The sequence below is a fragment of the Lepisosteus platostomus genome, chromosome 6 (genome assembly GCF_059453375.1).
Source record: "Lepisosteus platostomus isolate fLepPlt1 chromosome 6, fLepPlt1.hap1, whole genome shotgun sequence".
Lineage (NCBI taxonomy): Eukaryota > Metazoa > Chordata > Actinopteri > Semionotiformes > Lepisosteidae > Lepisosteus > Lepisosteus platostomus.
In genome coordinates, this window is record NC_142616.1 from 44883154 (window position 1) to 44899242 (window position 16089).

Here is a 16089-nt window from a genome sequence, read left to right on the forward strand (position 1 = left end):
ACGGATGTTTAAGTTTCTACATTATCAGGCAAAGAGTCAAAAAAAAGTTCTACATATTTTTCAAAAGACAGCAATGACTTGTGTTGGGGGCGACAGGTCTGAAAGGTTTGGGGGTGACAGGTTTGGTGCTGGTGTAGGGGTTGCTGTCTTACTTGACAAATCTCTACTTTTAGCGTGGATCCAGAGAATTGTTCTCGTAAAAAAAAAACAGATAATGTTGATTTAAAGGTAAAGGAAGCTTAATTTAAAGGTTTTGTACAACCTTAAAAGCAATAATGGCATTCAACTAAATCTTTCAAAATACCTTAACTTCTCACTCTACTTCTCCCAGAAGCTTAGAGCCTTACTATTCAACAACCACCACTATTACCATGAGACACCATTTATACGTACTGTAAGTAAACCCTCTAATTACACCAATGTGAGAATTTGCATTCCAAACCATTACTCAAAAATACAATAAGTGACTAGCTTACACTAGGTGAAACTACAGTACTGAAGTGTTTGAGGCTCTCTTTGGCGGTTGCTAGTGGCGCCAATTGGTTACTGCAGTCTTTCCATGGCACTCCCTGACAGACTGTGCTGGTGTGGCCACTGTCGTTACATGTCTTAAACAGGGAGGATTGGCTGGTGATGGGCTGAGATGCTAAAGTTCTTCCAAAAACAGTGAATCTCATGAACTTTCAAGCGGCTGCCAATAAAACCAATGTTTGGGAGCAGAGAACAAACATCCCTTAAATATTAATAAGCTTAATTAAATTGAATTAATTAACTGACAATCTTCAATTGAGTGCCACAAACTTGTTGCCTCTGAATGCAACGATGTCATAAACCCTCTTGTCAGAAAAGACCAGCTGTAAGATTTAAATGGAGGGACAGCCAAACCACAACAGGCTTGTAGGACTGGCAGACAGATCCATCCGTCCATTTTCTAACTGCTTCATCCAGTTCAGGGTCACGAGGGAGCTGGATCCCAGCAAGCAATGGAGACAAAGCAGAGCACATCCTGAACAGGGAGCTAGTCAATCACAGGGCAGACAGACACAAACACACACACACACACTCACTCACTCCAGCGCCAGTTTTCCCAGAAGCCAGTTAACCTACAGTACCAGCTCGCCTTTGGACTGTGGAAGGAAAGCCGAGCACCCAGAGAAAACCCACACAAACACGGGAAAACATACAAACTCCACACAGACAGCACCCCAGGGCTGAAATTCATCCCAGGACCCTAGTGCTGCAAGGTAGCAATGCGCTAACTACTGCGCTCCTCTGCTGCCACGTCAGCAGAACTCCTCTAAATAAAATTAGTAATGACTGAATTGATTTGACTCAGGTAGTTTGGTGGGAATTAAATTAGGATTGTGAAAGATAAGAACTTAATGAAAGGAGCCGTATCATCTGGAGAAGACCGGAGTTCTGTCAAAAGCCACATCAGAAGAGACTTATCATGATCACGGCATTTAATTGAGCAGCCGCAAGACTGTTCTCTCCGCGCCCAGCCTAGAGTGACACTGATCTGTCTCCTAGAGGGCTTTATCGCACTCGCTGGCAAATTACTACCCGCCTGCGGGATTCCAAATTCATCAGCATCGGACTTCTAAATTTAACACGCTTCTGTGTTAAATCAGAGCGGCACCTCACCCAAGCGCAGAATACGAACCCTGAAACGGTTCCCCTCACCGTGCAGATATAGAGGACTCCCCAGCATTGTCCCACTTCAGCCTTCGGCTGTAGTACCGCACACATTTGTTTTATTGAAATCATGAAGATCTTGTTGGTGGCTGAGGTGCACGTTTTCAGGGCTGTGCGTCAGCTGTACGATGCTGTTACAGAAAGCCGCCTTGTAAAGTCTGTGCTGAACCTGCCCACTAGAGGACGCTAAGGGACACTATGGACCAGAACCACAGTGACTACAGCTCAGGTTCCACACGTTGGGTTGCGTCTAAGCCTCTTCCCGATCATCAACACAGAAACAGAAAAGTATAGGAGGATCCATAAAGGCAGTTTTTAAATTTCACTAGCTCCCTCTCAACAGTTATGATCTTAATGGGAGCTGTGTAAATTATTTATGACATTATTAAGTTATAGCATAGAAAACCTATTTACTGTATATGTGTAGCTCAATATAACGATTTGTACATCAAAACAGCCCAATGAACTGACTTTTGATGTCCTTTATTTCATCTCGATACTGAATATTTTAGGGCATTCTGTGAAAATGGTCAATGTAAACTAAGACGTTATTACTATAAGTTTTATTTCTACTTTTCATTCTTAAGTCATGCCTGCCTAAGTAGTAATAAAAGGAACTCTGAGATGATAAACTGAATCATTTATTTTTATAATAATTTGGAGCATGCACAAAATACTCATAACTATTAGTAGAGTATTAGTAGTATACTCATAAATACCTTAAAGCGCTTTGAGTGGAGTGTCCAGAAAAGCGCTATATAAGTGTAAGCAATTATTATTATTAGTGTAGAATGACCTGCTTATTCTCGATTTCAAAACACATTCCTGCACAACTTAATATGGTGCTTGAAAAGACATTGTAGCAATCTCAGGTTTGTGCAGAAAAAAAGAACCAGACAAGACTCTAGTTTGACACACAAGCACCTTTTATTAAACCTCCATCAACCTGCTATGCACAACAGAGACAAACTTGATCTCAGAGTTGTCACATACACCAGGGAGGTAAACGGGACACGTACGCAGATTCAGGGTGGTTACACATTGAAGGACAACAGACAATAACACAGGTAAACACTAAACTGATGTTTACACAAATGTGGGATTATTTACATTACTCATTGCTCTCATGCACCATCCCCTGGCTATAACTCCCAGCCTGCCCTGCGGCACATGCACTACCTGGGTGAGCCTCCTCCTCATCACCTGACGAGGGTGCTACACTGCCCCGACCTGCAGCATGCGGTGTCCTACCAACGTCGAAAAAACCCCGCAGGCTATACTCGCACTCTGCAAGCTGCTGGGGAACCCTGTGTGACCGCCCACTGTGATGTGGTGATGGCTGGCGACCCGCCACCGCTGGGCAGTTCTGGCCCTGGGCACCTCTGCCCTAGCCTGATAGGGTGCCACGCAGTCCCAGTGCAGGACCACCACCCTCCCCCACTTTCACAACCAGACCCGGTAGGAGACCTCACCCACCGACCCAGGACCTGGCTGGACCCCTCCCATGACGGCACCACCTGAGGGCTGAGGCCTTTGCTGCTGCACGGGTTATAGACCCAGACCAGGTCCCCAGGCCCGTAGGCAGGCCCTCTGCAGTACAGGTCGTAGTACTGCTTCTACTAGACTCCCGCTTGTGTCGGGTGGGTCCGGGCAAAGCTGTGTACCTGACGCATTTGCTGCCGGTGGTCCTACTCATAGTCTGGTCTGGCCGGCGGTACCGGCTCGTCCCCAGGTGGAGAACCGAAGGCCAGGTCCACCAGGGTACACTGTCTGGAGGTTTGGCAGGGCCTGGTCGAAGCTCGCAGCAGGGACAATCGGGTCGTCCAGGTAGACAACGCACTGGCTCCTCGGGATCGACGCCAGCATCCGCTCCATCAGCTGCTTGAAGGTTGCCGGGGCGTTGCACAGACCGCACGGCATGACAGTGAACTGCCAGAGGCCTCGGCTGATGGAAAAGGCCATCTTCAGGCGAGCGTCGGGAACGAGCGATACCTGCGAGCAGCCGCAGTGGAGGTCGAGGGAGTTAAACCAGGTCGACCCGGAGATGTAGTCCAGGGCGTCTATCCTCAGCAGGGGATAGGAGTGCTTCCGGATGACCCCATTCAGCTATCGGTAATTGACACAGAACCTCCACGAGCCGCCCTTCCTCTGGACCAACATGACCGGGGCAGACCACGGGCTTGCGGAGGGCTCGATCACCCCTGCTGTGGCCACCTCCCTGATCTTCTCCTTGGCCGCGCTCCGCTTGGCGTGAGCCATGCGTTCTGGCGGGATGCAGATGGGCCAAGCGGTGCATGGCCAGATGGGTGTGGGGCACTTCGGCTCAGCAAAAACCCTATGGCATTTCTATCGGGGGCTCTGTCGACAGGACGTTGAGTCCCAGGTTTTCGCCAGGGTGTGCCAGAGCCTGGGGATCAACAATAGGCGGACCACTCTGCAGCATCCCCGGAGCGATGGGTTAGTGGAATGCTTTAACCAACTGCTCTCCACCCATCTGGCCACCCTGGTCTCCCAGCACCAGCAGGACTGTGACTACCACCTCCCCCTCACACTGTGAGCATACCAAACTACAGTCCAGGAGTCTACAGGGTGCACTCCAGCTTCCCTGACACTGGGGAAGGAAATGGCCTGGACCTGGCTCTCCGTTTTCTACCCAAACAATGAGTGGGATCTGCAGCAGCAAAGGCATTAAACACACAGCTTTGCTGGGACCCACCTGGCACAGGCAGGAGCAAAAACAGCACTATGAGCTGTACTACAGGGGGTCTACCTACCGGCCTGAGAATCTGGTTTAAGTCTACCACCCATTCTGCCACAACTCACACTCAGTGATGACACATACACTAGGGTGATAAATGGAACACAAAGGCAGTGTCAGAGTGGTTACACATTAAGGGACAATAACAGAGAATAATACAGGCAAACACTAAACTGCTGTTTACACAAATGCGATTGGGATTATTTACATGAGCAGAATTACCTAGTGGTCACTCTCAAGGTGATCCCCAGGCCCCTGGTGCCATAACTCCCAGCCTGCCCGGCGGCGCATGCACAACCCGGGTGCACCCCGCCGCATCACCCGAGGAGGTGTTATGTATGTTATGTATTTTTTAAAGAATTTTCGTGTGCATTTTTTCTAAAATTATTCCTCATATAGCATTGAAACAGTACAAATTTAAAACAGATGTTCAATGTTTCAGACTTTGGAGGAATGTGCGAGTTTGGGACAGAAGGATTACAGTTATGTATCAGTTGAAAATGGCCCAAAGCACAGATTTTTCCCACAAGTGAGTAAATTTCGACTCTGGGGAAACTTCAGCTGTAACATTCTCAGAGATCTGCAACCAGAGAGTCCATTTCAGGGGGTCAGCCAGACAACCAGTGGGGGTCAAGAGAGAACTTTTCATCCCAAGCAGCGCCTGAAATTCACCATCTCACAGGGGCGTCAAGTCATGCTCGATACTGCAGTCAGCAGGATTGTTTACAGGAAGTACACACTTCAATTGTAATAGGATTAAACCACATCCTTATTCAGAGTAATGTCTTTAAAAGCCGTCTTCCATCCAGAAATGGCTGCAAACCCTTGGATTTCATATTTCACTACGCACCCTGATTTATTACATTACAGTACAGGCGTTTTGACTAGAGACTCCCCCGCTCCAAATGATATTGCTACTTTCTGGAACCACGATATACAGTACACCACCACTTATGACGGAGCGAGGGGCTGCGTGTGAGATACACCGATCTCACACACAGCATCGCTCACGCTTTAGACCGGAGGGAGTAACTCACGCGCAGCGCCTCTCTCTCTCCCGGGCCCGGGCGCGCAGATCTCGCGAGAGGCGGTTGCCTTGGCTGCAGCGCTGGGTGACGCTGGCGGGTGAGGGCTGCGCGGCGGTGATTATTGCACCCGAGTCCTTTCGGGCAGCGGGGGGTCGGCAATGCGCGGGGGCTCCAGCGCGAGTGCGAGGTGAGTACAGAGGCTCTTCTTAGCCCGCTTAACTACGACAAAACTAACCAGAGAGCTGGGGGAGGCTGTGTTTTGGCTAGACTTACGAATGTCATGCTAGGACGAACATCAGCACAGTGGGATAAACTGTGGGACAAGTGCACGGGAGACAGACTGAGAATGACATTAGCGCCTGATGCCTGTGCCACTGGCGTCTGAAGATGCTGTGTGAGCGAGTGAGCGCTACGCAGTAGGTATCAGCGAGTTAAAGCTATCAACGATTGCCCGCTTCCATCTGTGGGTAACCCACATGCAGCGCCAGTCCCGATAGACGGCTATCTAGTTTAGCTTGGCTTTAAAGATTAAGCCAAACATCGGAATAATAGATGTCAAATGTGTAATTAAGCGATTTTTTTCTTACAGGTTAATTTAGAAATTAAATAATATGCATCATTGCGAGACTTAATGCGTGCTCTTAGGACACAGGACCTATTAGTCTTATTTCTATATATTTACCCAGAGAATGTGTGTTTCGTTGCAGTTAGGAATAGGGATTTTTTGATTGCATGGACAGTTGTCGGCCTGTGGAGTATCCTGGGTCTTGCTGGCGGTTTATGGCGTAGTCCTTTGCTGTAGTTGATGAAACTGCGCACCGCATGGCTGTCCTGCGTCCCGTGCCCCGCAGCGCGCTGCGTGTTTCGCCGTGACACGACTGTATCTCCGTAGGATCGGGGTGATCGGGGGTGCTGACCAGCAGTGACGCCGCTGAACGGACAGTGGCTCGACTCCTCCTGTGTTTGTAATAGCTGGGATGTAAACACTCATTTGTGCTGATGGGCTGACGTCAGCGGTCCACCCCTTCACTTCATAAATTAAACTTTGTCTTCGGACGTACGTTCCTTAAACAACCATAAATGTGCGTTTATCCTGAGGGAAATCGATAACGGTTTCTGATACACGGTTATTCCCGGTAATGAGCAAGAACTGCCTTTTGCTGTGTTTCGGCCTGACACTGCTCCTGACTGTAAGGATGATACTGGCCCAGTACTGTACTTGAGCTGCTGACGTATTTAAGAACTGTTCTGCTCTGCTAGTACTCTATAAAGCTAACTCCCTTGACCGTATTATTGCAATGCTTTTGTTTTGCGACACGCGGGATTGGATTTCGTCTTTTACAGAGTTTTCAAAACTTTCCGGATTGATAAAACAGCCACATCTGAAAACAAATACGCTACTGACTTTTTTAGCTTTGTGGATCCGCTTTCTCTGCCCTCATATAAAAAAATACGATTAGGCAAAATAAAGTCAGTCTCGTTAGTAGCTTTGTAATCTTTGTTAAAACAGATCGCCCAGTGTCCGCTTGCCTGTGGCTGCGGGCTGGAGCATCAGAAACGACGAGTCAAGAACGTGCGGTGTCACGAGGTTTGCTATGGCAACTGTGGGACTAACGGCGGTGCCTCGTAGGCTGCAGGAGAGTGACGGGTCGTTTAACCTTTTTAATTAAATTACTGCGACCTGCTTGGTTGGCTGTTGTACTAAGTAAACAAGCGAAACAATTCCCGAGTAGTTTCCAAAATACTTCCTTTGTTTTGTTTACTGTGTTTCTTTTAATCGAGTTCGTGCGGTTAAATGCTGATTTGAGTCAGCCATGAGTTATACATACTGTAGTTAACCGTTGTACGAGATGCTGCGGCACTTTGCTGTTTAATTGTTTTAAAATATTTCTGGTGTGTGCCTTTTATTGTGTAGCGATTGTGTATAATTTGTTTCGCTGATATGGAGCTCAAAAGTAATGCATTTAAAATGAGAGTAGGACTAGGATGTCATAATGAAGACTGAATAATTGCCTCTGCATATACAGCTTTTCATTTTAAGGATCCCAAAGTGCTTTACCTATAGAAAGGGACCTTAATTATTCCCCAGCTGCAGTGCAGCCCGACCTGGGTGACACACAGCAGCCCCACTGCACAGCAGATCAGGGAGAGAGAGAGACTGGGGAGTGGGAGCCTGCTTTACCATCTGAATTAAGGGGCATCTTTAGAGAGGCTGGATTGTATAGCTCCAGGGTGGATTATAGCCAGCACACTGAGATTAACACCCCAACTCTTATGAACAAAGTGCTCTTGTAAACATTCACCACGGCAAAAGTGCTTGATAATTTGTAGGTCATACTATGTTTTTCTCAATATGGTATTTGTTTCTCTTGTGCTAGTGTCCTTTTCCCCTGTGCTGTTTTGCACAGTGCTGTGCTTTAACCAGGGGACATGCCGTAACTGTTGATAACGGTATCTCCTCCTGACCTGGCCTACTGTATCAGTGCGGCAGAGCCACTAAACAGGCCTTGTCTTCATATTCACAGGGATTCCTGCTTGGAGGAGAGCAGGGTGTCAGCATGTGAGATAGAAACCGTGAGCCTGGCAATTTGGAAACCTTCCTCTGGACTTTATTGTTTGGTACAAGCTGCACTTGTTACATAATGTGATTCTGAAGCTGCAGTTAAGCCCCTTTACTACTGTATGTCAGTTATAGATTTTTCTAACATGGATGGAAGGCTGATTGCCCAGCCTGCTCTGTGAAATAGATGTGACTGAGCTTGAGCAAACGCCTGTCCTGCTGCACAACTGGGGTCCTTGTGCACTATGTCAGACAACGTCACACTCTCCTCGGTATTGTGCCGCAGTCTCCAGATTCAGCGGTCGTTGTGCCTCTGTGTCATGGCGGCTGTCCCCTCCCACTGCCCACCGTGCTTTCCTTCAGCCTGTGACTGGGGCCATTCTGGTAAAGTACTGGGCGGGTCCGAGGCAGAGCCTGTGCATGAGTGCCTTTCCTCTCTCGTTGGCGAGCTGCAGCACGGAGCAGGGTGCTGGGCGCAGGGCGCAGGAGTGGGGGGGCCGACGCCAGGTGAGCAGCCAGATTGTTCTGTACAAGGCTGGGCTGAGTAAATTGCCATGTTGCTAGGCACCTCAGCTCAGGCTCTAGCCTGGCGCTGTCAGAGAGAGGCTGGCCAGGAGGGGAGGGCAGCGAGGGGGCGAGCTCTCTGTGAAGAAAACATCTGTCCGTGGGACGTGACTCCACGAGCCTTTTGAGCACTGATTGTGGGGCAGATGTGTTTCCAAAGTTCTCTGTCAATGGTGATTGGACAATAAGCCCCCTGCATTATGGACGAGAGCTCTTGTCTGCAGGTGTGTCAGCTTCAGTGGAGGTTGTCATTCTCATTCCAGATGTTTGCTTGTCTCCTCCCCCCTTCCCACTCAACCCAGCTACATGAAACTATTATTTGACTATTTAGTCCAGTTAGATGTACCCCAGCTGAGGTCATATATGATTAAAATGTGAAAACCCCCGGCATGATTCTGTATTGATCATTCAGTTCCTCACAGGAAAAAGAGAAAGAAAAGGATTCACTAACCGAGAGAGGGAAGAAAAATCTGATAATGTGAAGTCTTTTAGAGTGTCTCGAATTAAATGCTAAGCTTTTATTTAGAAAAGTAGTTTTCACTTCATAGTTCGGACTAATTTGGGATTGTCTTTCACTTACAGGCTGAAGGAACTGAACCCTTTTAGTCTCCAACAGAAGAAAACTATGAGCACATATGTGGAAACTACGTGAAAGTGCATTTAAAACCGAGATTTGGTAGGAATTCTTTACACAAAGGGTTGTGGAAGTATGGAACAAACTAGCCAGCCATGGTACTGAAGATGATACCATGGCTTATTTTAAGAATGTGTTGATGAGGTTGTCTGATCAATAAGTTACTAATAATCAAACAAGCTCAGTGTAATATTTATGCTGAAATGTAAGGCTAACTGGCCTGATAGTATTCTCTGAAGAGTGTTTTGCCCTTTGTATCATATCCATGTCAATTTCAAAGAGGCGGAGGGTAAGAATTCTGGGATGTGTGGGAGTGCACACTCTGTTCCTTCCATTGCTGGCAGGATGTGTTCAAAGCTGCACTCAGAAAAAGCTGGCACATGACTGTCGTATTAATTACCTGCACAGTGATTCGCACAGATCACAGTGACTCACCGGTCCTGTGCCACATCTCCTTTACACTTTGAAAGGGCTGTTTATATTCAGATGGACCATATTTTCAATGCCAAGTTATGGCATTCTGTGAACTAACATAGTCAGCAAATTCCTTTTCAGTGACTGTAAAATGTGTGTAATTCTTGTGGATGTGTTTCTGTTTTGACCCCTTGTTGTATTCTTTTCTCTGTTTGCGTATTTGGACAGTTTTGATTACATGTTATGTTATTACACTGTTATTGTTATTGTGTTACTGTCTATTGTCTTATCTTCTGTTCTATTTATATACTGAACTGAGTGACTAATGAGAAACACTTTTCACTATAATATGCACCTGTGTAAGTTTAATGACAAGTTGAATTAAGAAGCCTTGAGAAGAAACCCCTATTTAAAAAAAGGAGAATGTGTCAACGTGACACCTCCCATTTCGAGTCTATTACCCGCCACTGTGAAACAGGTAGATGTTTTGGGTGCCAGAGTTTTGCGCCAGTTGTCACATAAATTGTGAGATGGGTTCAGACAAAGGTGAGATGGCACCTCGGCCAGGCACTCTGTCTCCTGTTGGCCTGGCGCAGGAACTGAACGCTTCTGTAAGACAATGCTAACTCAAATAAACCACACTGTGAGACAGGGCTTCCTGAGATACAAGTCTCGCTGTTCTCTGTTCACACATCAAAGCTGAGGTCAGATTAGTTTTTTTTTCATTTTTTCATTTTCGGATTTCCACGGCCCAAACAATCCAATGCTGAGAAAACGCAGATTAGCTGCAGCTGGCTGTGTTAAGTGTAATCATGCCTATTATTTGTAATACAAATAAGTTAGCAAGAAAAGGGCCCTGAGTTTTTCTCTGCACTGTGGGGGTGCCACAGACCTCATTTCCCTTTGAAACCTTTAATAGACTGTGCAAAGGAAAATGTTTATGCAGGTTATGGGTCCGTATATTTGGGACTATAAAAGACGGAGCATGTGAATATTTGGTATATTGTGGTAAAGTACTTTTGGCTGTAACTCTTGACGATTTCCTGTGTTTTCCCTTGCCATGGCCTTGCAGCGTGTACCGCCGTTCCTTGCTTTCCCTGGATATCCAGGGCTCGGCGGGGCTCCTCCCATGGTGGATCTCTGGGTTTGTGTGAAAGAGGGGTTACCTAGCTGTTCCGTTGCAGGGTTCCATTAATCACTGGCTTGATTACAGGCACCAGCCCTGCCCCACTGGGGAGGAGGGCGTTCCCGTGTCCCACCCACCCCCTTCAGTTGTGTTAACAGTGGGACCAGCCTGTCCTGGGATGGAGAGGTGAGGTAAGAATCACTGTTATTTTATAAGGGTGAGGAGATCTGAGGGTGTAGTGGTGGGTTTTAATAACCTGCCCATCTGATGTGTACAGTGGGGCTGCAGTCTGTCACCCAGGTGGGTGCTGGACTTCAGTGTTGGATGAACTGGGTCCCCTCTAACATGTAAAATTGTCTTAAAGTAAAAGCAATATATTGACTCAAGGAATTGTATTTGACTTATAAACCCATCTGTTAGATTTGTTCTTTACAGCTCTTTTTGAGGTGAGGCTTTTTTATTGAAGAGAGTTATGAATGAGATCATTATGACAGACTCTCCTGCTGCACTGTACAGTCCTGCTTATGACTGCTATCATATAGTCTATAAACATGCCTCCTGCCATATGGAAATCTTCCCCAGTGGTGAGTTTGCATGTGAATGTTGTACTTTTTCCTCTACATTTGACACCAGCTGCCATTTGTGTGCTTCACTGCACCAGATTATGATAACACCACAATCTTCCTTGTTTTTGTCTTGGAGCTGTGCGGCGTTGCTGCTATCCACATGCTAGATCATATTATTACCACAGTCCAGCACAGCAAAATGCAGAAAAGGCAGGGTAAACTGATAGGAAAACTGTATCCAAAGCCAGAAAAATATGTAGCAATTGGCAGGAGAAAAAAACTAGACTGACATCCTGGGAGGTGTATTTGAGATAAACACTTATCTAACTTACCTGACCCCTTTTCTGGCAGATTTTGGGGGCTCCCTCCAGTGTCTCTGGCTCCCCTGGGGGGTAAGAGTACTCTTTGGTCAAAAAAGTTGAATTTTCTAAATTTGTGCCTAAAGGTGGGAAAAGAGCAAGTGTTTTAAATGTAAAAAGATCCCCTGTAGATATTCTTGCTGTGAGTCCATGTTTGTGAGTTAATTTGTATACCTTTATGGTGGCCTAGAGAATTACAAAGACCAAGAAGGAATGTGGTAGACCACAGACAGAATGACAGATGACAGTATCAACAACATGTCATGTTCGGAACAGTAATCCCCAGTGCCGAATGACGCCCAGTGACATTAGGAATCTCTGTGGATGGTGTAGTAGGAGCAGGATTCTGACAAGCCTGTATGATGGCTGTGTTTTTGCGTTTGTTGTGTCTTGAATATTTAAACACCAGGAAGGTATGACAGTCTCATCCCCTCTGGTGCACAGCAGAGATTTTCAATCATGCAAAAACAGCATACTGGGTAATCCTGCGCTAAGCAGGTCATGTGCTTTATTAAACATTTCAGTCCCAAATTAAAAGGAAAACTGCATGCAGCTGTTGGCACTCTGAGGCACTAGTCAGAAATGTGGAAAGCTTGTGTGACACTGGGTGCAGAGCACAGTTTCATCCTTCTTTGACAAAGTGATTGACCACCTCCTCTTTTCAAACAAATTAAAATGTACATGCTGTTATGCCTCTTCAGAAACATATGCGAAATGTGATATGTAGACATATGCAGACTGCTTAGTTAGGTTTTATAGTAAATGGAGGACAAGCTACTTTGATACTACAGAGATTGCCACTGGGTGACTTGGTTGCGCAGTGGTTAGCATTGCTGCCTTGAAGCGCTGGTGTCCTTGGGTTTAATTTCTGGTGCGCTATCTGCATGGTGTTTGTATGTTCTCCCTGTGTTCAAGTGGGTTTCCTCTGGTACTCCTATTTCCTCCTACAGTCCAAAGACATACTAGTAGGTTAATTGGCTTGTGAGAAAATTGGCCCTGGTGTGAGTGTGTACGTGTTTGTGTCTGCGTGTGCCCTGCGATGGACTGACATCCCATCCGCCAGTTGCTTGCTGGGATTGTCTCTGGCTCCCCTGCGACCCTGAACGGGAAGAAGCAGTTAGAAAATGGATGGATACAGATTGCCACCTCTTCTGTTGTTCTGGTTGATCGTCTATTACTTAACGCAGTTTGATCCATTTCAGCTTTGTGAGCTATTGTGTAGGCTTTTGAATTGTGGATGGATATTTCAGCTCAAATTTTATGAAATCTATGTGCCATTACAATGTGAGTCTTGTTCATGTCCCCATGTGTCTGCAAAAAGAAGGACATATTTTTTAGATCAGTTTTTTTTATGGTGTGAAAACCAAATATACAGGATGCAAGCAGCACGTGGTAGGAGAAAAAAGAGCATAAGATGGGTAACAAAGGAGAGAGGCCAATTGGTCCATCTGGCCCATTTTCCAGGATCTCAATCAGCTGTTTCTTGAAGAAGCCAGAGTATTGGAGTCTACAACATGGTGGCTGGGCAGCATAAACTTGTTCCACAATCCCACAACTCTTTATGTAAAGAACTATCTCCTATTCTTGGTTTTAAATGCACTTCCATGTAGTTTTCTTTTGTATACACTGGTTTGTTTTTCACTGTTCATTCTGAATAAGTCTGCGGGTTTGACTTTGTTGATGCCTTTGAGAATTTTGAATACTTGCTTCAGGTCTCCTTAAAGTCTTCTGTGTTCAAGACTGTTTTCAGTGTAGGAGATTTCAATGAGGGATTCCAGAGCAGCAGTGTATGTTTTCTACAGTATAACATGGTCACCAAAATTGTACACAATATTCTTAATGAGGCCTAACTATTACATGATTTACATGATTGATTTAAATTCTACACTTTTGATCATACAGCGTAACATTTTGTCTGATTGCTTCTCCGCATTGTAAACGATTTGTCAACATAATAACCCCAGTCATTTTCTTATGCAGGACTATGAAAGTGGTCCTAGTTTGTTGTAGGTAATGAGGGTGAGAACCTACTTAGTCAAGAGCCAGTGTCCTGCAGGGATCAGTCGACTCTGAGACTCTCCAAGACCTGCCTCTGTAGATGGGACCTGGGGGCCCGCTCCCTTCAATCTGATGCCTCTGGTGAAGGCACATGTGCTTTTCTTAGAGAAATGTGTTGCTTGAAAGTGACAGGTCTTCTTCAGCACATATTAACTGTGAAAAAGAGCTGCAAGCCAGCATGCTAAGGCACTTCTAATGTAGCCAACAGCCACACGGATTAAAAAGACATCCTAATTTAATACTGAAGCCTATCATTTATACTGCTCTTCTGTTGAGTGGATGGTTTAAGAGATGCCCAAGGTTTGATGAGTTGAGATTCCCTTGGACCAGTGTGGTCTGCTGGGTCTCTCTGGTTTGTGGCATTATCAGTAGGAGTGTTGAGCTGGGAGCCTAGCGATCCCAAGCCAACCCCAGTGATGCTGAGACAATAATAATCATAGTTATTACTGGTATATAGCATTTTCCTCCCAAAGGATCCCAAAGTTCTTTACTTGTGCCCTTTTTACCCATTACACCCCCATGGACACCAGATCAAGAGAAGGAGTGAGCTTCTAGCTTCTTCATCACTTCTAGCGTATCGAAATGGGTCAGAATCTCAGCAAAGGGACCTGCTCTGGTTTTTGGAACAATGTATTCAGAAAGAAAAGATTTAGATTTAGATTTAGAGAGAAACGAGATTGATCACCAGTCTTTACCAAGCTGACCTACCCTTCCCTCTCCTCTCCTCTCTGTTTTTCTGACACAGTTTCAGGCCTATTCTTAGCTCTCAATGATATAATGAGCCTGGCTTTTAATTAAACGGGAGAGAAAAATCCATTAGCTGATAGCATTGCTATTGCTTTGTTTTGTATTGCTTAAATTATAACAGGGATAAACAACACAATGTTTGAAATTTAACCTGTTTACGGACAATTAAATGCACACAGAATCTAACAGTTAGACCCACAGCACAGTAAACGTAGTGTATGTACATTGTATCACAGCTCACTGCCTAACCTGTCCTCTCCAGTGGAATAGCTGTGTAGGCCTCTCTTACTTTGTAATAGGAATGTGGATCTACACAAGTGAGTCAACTGAGCAGCCTTGGCACAGATATATTATACAGCACCACGCATGAAACAGAGCAGACAGAAACACAGCAGCATCGGGCTCCTGTTGTGCCGCCCTGTTTTCTTTTTGTTGTTGAACTCTCAGAGCTCTGAGCTAGGGCTTCTTCCAAAGACAGATTTTGTAAAAAAACCAACAACTTCCATCCTCATCAGGCATTTATTCTTGATAAGGGTCCAGGCTAAGCTTTTATTTAGAGATGGAGACTGGAACACCTACAGTATCAACATTCCCACACATATGTGGGGAGAACATGCAAACTCCACTTGGGTGGGGACCCCAGGCTGAGACCCAGGACCTATGAGCCGTTAGAACATAAGAAATGTTACAGTACTAGAGTAGGCCATTTCGTTCGGTAGTTAGTAGCTAATTAATCGTCAGAACTCAGCCAGCTGTTTTAAGAAAACAGTATTGGCTTCAACAACATGGCTGGGAAGCATGTTACTCCCATACCCCCACAGCCTTTTGTGTATAGAAGTGCCCCCTGTTTAATCTTTAACCTGTTGTTTGGTCATTCTTTTCACCATATTGTGTGTAACTGCTTTTGTACATCATTGCAAAATCGTAGGTTATTTGGTATTCTCCTCAGTAAAGTGTTTTGTGGAGAACGGTAAGGCTCTGGTTGTGCCCTTACATTTTGGTACTATGTCCTTTTCTGTGTCAAAAACAATGCTTGCAGTTGAGATCTGTTTGGAATTTTCTGTGATAAAATGTTTCAATGTAAAAGAGATATATGAAAATAATCACTTTAATGTTATGGGTCACAACAAAACTATGAAACTGAGACATTTCTGATAGTCATTATAGTCCAGGTCTGTGGAGCCCTGCTGATTAACTGGTAGGATTAGGGGATAAAACAGATTTAAAAAATAATCCTCCAGGGCTCAAACGGGGATAGATTGTGACAGATGACAGACAGCTACTCTGTGTCAAACCTCTGTTTAATAATTTAATAAAATTAGGTTGGGGGAATGGCTGGGCCTTTTAATGCATTAACACTTTAAAGATAAGTAGGTCTTGTGTTTAATACCCAGGGTCTGTTAATAGGCTGAACATCCTTAATATTAATAAAAAGCCCATTAAACCAGATTTTAACTTGAAAATGCTAAAGTAACTCCCTAGAGCTTCACTGGTGTTCATTTTTATGCACTGACCTTTCTCTAGGTAATATAGGATGACATTTGGTGCGCATAGGCTATTGAGACGCAGAGAAAAGAAAA

The 16089-nt window shown here is 45.4% G+C and overlaps 1 protein-coding gene across 4 annotated transcripts in view; it reads left to right on the forward strand.

Moving 5' to 3' along the window:
* Positions 1–5393: 5393 nt before the first annotated feature.
* usp54a (ubiquitin specific peptidase 54a) overlaps positions 5394–16089 on the forward strand; it is a 100845-nt gene continuing 90149 nt past the window's right edge. For 2 of the 4 annotated variants that reach the window (XM_088636072.1, XM_088636078.1), the window contains exon 1: positions 5394–5668. The gene's annotated coding sequence lies outside the window, so the exon portion shown is untranslated. Of the gene's footprint in view, positions 5669–5692; positions 5898–10866; positions 10971–16089 lie in introns of those variants that run through there. The other 2 variants (XM_088636079.1, XM_088636074.1) reach the window with 2 other exon arrangements.